Consider the following 5852-nt stretch of genomic DNA (forward strand, 5'->3'; position numbering starts at 1 on the left):
TCTGCGTGTTGGCTGGGATGGGGGCCTACGGGACCATGTCCCTTTCTCCTAGACACACCAGGGACATGGCTGCAGGTTCCCACTCTGTCTGATATTGTTCGCAATCTTTGGCTTCTTCTTCGCCTTGCTCTTCTCCGAGGGCAACAGCGGTGATCTGGCGGTTCATTGGACCCGGGGTATTGTTGGATTGACTTCTCGGACAGTTGGGGTCATTGGCGTAATGGCCGGGCCGCTGGCATTTGTGGCAGACAATGTTGGAGCGGAACCCCGGTCGCGTCGGAGGACTTCCTCTTCCGGCCGGAGACGGGGGGTTGCTGGTGGGGGGCACCGTGGCGGTGTCCCTGCCCCGACCCTGGCCTCCTCCTCCTCCTCGCGGACGGTGGGACCCCTGGGAGGCTCTGTTTTGTTTGCCCGGCCAATTCCAGGGGACCCGGGTGCTCTCCCATCGATCTGCTTCGATGGTGAGTTTCCGAGGTTCGGTCAGCTTGCTGTTGAGGAGATGCTGCCTTACTTCAATGAAACAATTATTGGAGAGGTGCTCCCACACGATGAGATCGACCAATTGTTCGTAGGTGGTGACCTAGCTGCCTTTGATCCAGCCCTCTAAGGCTCGGCTAAAAAAGTTCACATATTCCACCCAGGTGGTACCGGGGATTCTTTTACAGTCTCGGAATCGCTGCCGGTACATCTCAGGGGTGAGCCCATAGCGAGTGAGAAGGGCGGCTTTCATGTGCTCGTAGGAGGTCATCTCTGCGTCGGGGAGTTGTAGCAGGGCATCTCTCCCTTCGTTGACGAATCTCCCCCACAACCCGGCTCCCCAGTCTTTCCGCGGGATACGGTGGGAGATCATAGCTACCTCGTAGGCCTTGAACCATTGCTGGATGTCGTCGTTCCGGTAGTATTCTCGGACGACGTCTTTGGGAATGTGGACCTTGGTGTCCGTAGGGGGAGCGGAGCTCTGGTTTTCTGGGACGCCGAGGTCCTTGTTTTGTCTTTGAATCTCTAGTTCTTTTAAACTGCGCTCGTGTTCGTACGCTAGCTTCTTCTCTTCTAGCTCCCTCTGGCTTTTTTTTCCTTCTCATTCTTCTCGTAGCCGTAAGTGTTCGAGGGCTATCCTTTTTTCCGCTAGTTTCAGTTCCCCATCTAAGCGGAGTCGAGCCAGTTCCAACTCGTGGAGCCGGCTCCTCTCTCGTTCTCAGGCCTCCTCGGAAGAGAGGCCCACTCTTCTTTCTTCTTCGGGTGTTGCAATTGTTTCTCTGTGGTCTCGATGCTTTTGTTTTGGGGTGGGGACGCTCCCGTCTCCACCCAAGACTCCAAGGCGTGCTTGAGGTCATCTTTGGTGCTCAGTCCCGTGGTAGCGATGCCCAAGTCTATGCAGAATTGTTTTAATTCCTTGTGGCTGTATTCTTCTAGCGGTTCTATCTGGAATTATGAGGTTGTTCCGGTCTCTTTTGTCGTCATTGTTGCTGTGTGTCGTGGGGCGAGTTACTCTCTGTACGATTATGCGTTGGCTCGAATCGCGCCGCTGGCCACCAAATGTTAGACGGGGACCCTGAGGGTCGGCCGAGCAAGGGGGAGAGGCCTCCTGGCGAGGCCCTCTCCGTAGATCGTACAGACGAGCACCTACCCCCCCCCCCACAGATAGATGCCACACCAAGATAGGTTTTGTACACTTTTATCGGTATTCTTAAGCGTGTATACTGGACGATACAGTAGGACCAGGATACGATGGTTCCTTCAATTCTACTCTCTTGGGGGAAAAGGGGTAGCGGGACAGTCTCGGTACCGGTCCGGTACAGGCGTATAGCTCTCAATCTTCGAGCTGGAGGGCTCTCAAGTAGGGGCCGCGGCAGCGCCAGCAGGCCTTCAAGGATAGTTCACGAGGTTGAGCCGCGGCAGCGCCAGCAGGCCTTCAAGGATAGTTCACGAGGTTGAGCTGTGGCAGCGCCAGCAGGCCTTCAAGGATAGTTCACGAGGTTGAGCTGCGGCAGCGCCAGCAGGCCTTCAAGGATGGTTTCACGAAGAGGATGAGCCGCGGCAGCGCCAGCAGGCCTTCAAGGATGGTTTCACGAAGAGGATGAGCCGCGGCAGCGCCAGCAGGCCTTCAAGGATGGTTTCACGAAGAGGATGAGCCGCGGCAGCGCCAGCAGGCCTTTGAGGATGGTTTCACGAAGAGGATGAGCCGTGGCAGCGCCAGCAGGCCTTTGAGGATGAGTTTGTCTCGGGTCTCTCCACTCCAGGGTACAACTCTCTTCCTGTTCTGGAGCTACCCCAGTTGTAGGTCTGGCACCCTTTGATGTCCGGACCCTCGCACTTGGAGGTCGGGGGGTCCGGGATGAGGGAGTCCAGACACCCAGCAGGGGGTGGAGCCAGCGCCCAGAGAGGCTGGGGGCGATCGAAACCAGGCGGAGGGGAGCCATCGACACTCCTTCTCCCATTGACTCACCAAGTGGTTTTGTTACCCCCTGGGTGGATGGTGGTGCCTCAATGTCGGGGCCTGGCTGGGCCTGAGGTGGAGGTAGACCCGAGGCCACGAGGCCTGGCCGTGGAGTGTCTAAAATGGCAGCTGGGCCGGGGACGGTGGTTCGGCAAAGGGCCCGGGCCAGCCGAGAAGGTTGTGGTTACGGGTCCGGGTGCCGTCGGGGAAGAGCTGGGGGGTGACCCGGAGGGCTGCAGGTGTGGTTCTCGTCCAGGGAACAGGGGTAGCAGTAGTCTGGGACCCGCCATGCGGGAGGGGTCGGACCATGCCACGAGGCCGGTCCCACATACAGCATGTTATGCTTTAAGGGAAAGCAAAGTATGGATATAACTATATGATTAAAAGCATATTATCAATAGCATGCAGTAATGTTTTCTCACTATTTTACTATTTCATCAATACAAAAGAATTAACCCTATGTGTCTTTGAATACATAGAAACCTATGTTTTTTAAATACTTAGATAGGTTGCAAAATTCAATACATTTTATTCGGAAAGTTAGTCAGCATTTAATGATATTGTTCAACACTGAAGCACAGCAGTGGCCTGTTATTAACAATGAATTTTTTTCCTCTGAGAGTAAAATAACTTTGTAAAACATATACTATGTGGAATTAAACAGAAAAAATACCAACGTGTAAAACATGGTATATAATTAAAGGTGTGCCACAATTATTCGGCTCATACCTGCTGTGTTCTAAACCTACCTCCAGTTTTGGATTTACCTACCTACACTCTACAGGTCGTGTGGAAGAAGTTTATCTGCAGAATCATAGAAGGTACATTTCACAATCAGTCAGTCAAACGAGCTTTATTCAACAGTTAGTCATAAAAGTGAGATACAAAACATGGTACTAAAAAGTTAAATCGTTAGCATTGTGCAAAAGAGCAAAACATGATTGTAGAGCTTATTTAAAAATGCAATTAAATCATCATGATATATAAAACAAACATAAAATAATGTTAAAAAAGCGTTAATAGCTATTACTAAGAACAACCACTAAAAGCAAGCACCGTTAAAATTCTCTACTACGAGGTACGAAGCTTTGGTCCTGACGTATAGGGCCAGCATTACTAGACTAAATACATTTTGGCCAAAGTGTAGCTATGGATCTCCAAATACAGGGGCAGGATAGCATGTGTTAGATGGAAAGGAGTGTTACCTTATGGCCCATGACCAAACTAAAATTGTTTGCCACAGCTGTAATGATTGGGATAGAGGTATTTGTACATAAAATTCTTCCTGCTTCTTCACTCCTTCTAGTGCCGAGTAATTTACATATTGGCACAAGCCATGCCCGACGAGGAGCGGCATAAGCTGAGCAGACAAACAGCATATGTGTCACCGACTTCTCTTGGGTCTGAAAAAGAGGACACATGTTGTCACATGATTTAAACCACCTAGCTGTGAAAACTCTAGTGGGCAATAACCCCACCGTAAACTGAAAATATAATTTTCTGTTGTGAGGTTTACTATTATGTCCCAGTATGGTTCTAGACTCGGAGTCGGTTTGACTTACAAAAAGTTTCCTGTGAGTGTTGAATACACACTGTTTCTTAATGTTTGGTGCGTGATCATCTCCCAATATTTTTCTTTCAGAATCTTTTTCGAAGGAAATCAAGCTGTGTCTGGTTCTTCCCATAGTGTCATAATACCAATGCTTATTAGGGTATCTCTAATTTCTCTCAACCATCTTATTTTGTGAAATGTGTCAGCCCTTATTATGTCCATGAAGCCTGCAGCATAATGATTCAGTTCTAGTGTGGTCCAAAGTCTGTGGCAGTATAGTAAGGGGCGTAGTTTAGTGACCTCAGCCAGAGGCTTTCTTCCTAGATCATACAGTAGGAGACACACTGGTGTGCTTTGGGGGAGGGTTGTGATGTTGCGCAAAAACCTATTTTCTGCGATGGTAAGGTTAGACAGGTTTTCATACCCCCAAAGCTCTGCTGCATAAAGTGCAGAATTGACCACATTCATGTTGTATACCTGGAGCACTGGTCTAATTGGTTTAGTTAGTGAGGTATCATACCCCCGGTTTAACACTCCAGACAATTGTCGATGCTTGAGTGTTGACAGGTCAATTTGCTGCTTCCATTTTAGGACAATTTGAATATTGACCCCCAGATATGTAAATGCTTTTACTTGGCCGTTATTCATTATTATTTTACTTTTAAAAGCTCTATGAGGTTTAAAAGACATACATTTCGTTTTTGACACAATGACTTCCAGACCACGAGTGGTACAGAATTCTCCAAAAATGATCAGGGCCCGCTGAAGACCGCTTGGGGTCTTTGAAATATTCAACGTGTCATTGGCGAACATTAACATCGGTATTTTATTGCCAGCAAGTGACAGGGCATTGGTGGACTCTACTTCCATATGATTTACAATACCATTGATGAATAGAGAGAATAGGGTCGGTGCCAACACATAACCCTGTCTTACACCTCTCTCTACTGGGAAGGGGCTGGGAACCATGCCCTGGGAACCCCAACGAATATTGGCATAGTTATCTTCATGCAATCTCAATCATGAATACAGTATTTCACTAAGAAACAGGGCCGTTTCTAGGTGTTTTGCCACCCTAGGCGAGAATTAATAAATGCCGCCCTCCCTTTTATGGATGTGTACATATTGTTTGCTATGTACGTAGGCTTGTGCATTGCCTCAAACACTACTTTGCAGTTAATGTTAATGTTATCTTGGAATTTATAGAGCGCAAACTGTCGCTCCGAAAGGAGCATCCTGGCGCTATGGAAAGGGGGAAATCAACAGAAGTAAGATCTATATGGCAGCTAGTACATAAGCATCTGACAGATTGAAAAGCCAGGTTTTAAGTTGGTTACGAAAAGGCGCTTCCTGATCAAGTAGCATTTGCTCCTTTGGCATCCCATTCCATGCCTCAGAGGTCAGGACACTGAGGGTTGTTTAAAGCTCTAAAGGCGGTCAACAAGATTTTGAAGAGAATCCGTTTATGTAGGGGGAGCCAATGTAGTTTCCTAAGAGCCGCAGAGGCCGAGGATTTTCTGGGGAGTTTCAGTACCAAGCGAGCCGCTGCATGTTGGACACTTTGTAATTTTTTCAATGTCATTTTTTTTTTACTCCGGCCATAAGACCATTACAATAGTCGAGGCGGGAAAGTATGAGATCCACCGCCACAGACTTTCTTACATCAATGGGGAGAAAATCAAAGAATTTTTTCAGTGATTTGATGATGTTAAAACAACTACCTGCTAAACTCCTTACTTGGTGGTCAAAAGATAGTGGCGTATCAAAAAGGATGCCCAAATTCCTGGCCGTTTCTACTGAACTCGGAGGCGGGGTGGCTCCCTCTGGCCACCAATCGTTGGGACTAAAGTTAACATTTTTCCC

Source organism: Lissotriton vulgaris, unplaced genomic scaffold, assembly GCF_964263255.1.
Source record: "Lissotriton vulgaris unplaced genomic scaffold, aLisVul1.2 SCAFFOLD_3182, whole genome shotgun sequence".
In the NCBI taxonomy this organism is placed as follows: domain Eukaryota; kingdom Metazoa; phylum Chordata; class Amphibia; order Caudata; family Salamandridae; genus Lissotriton; species Lissotriton vulgaris.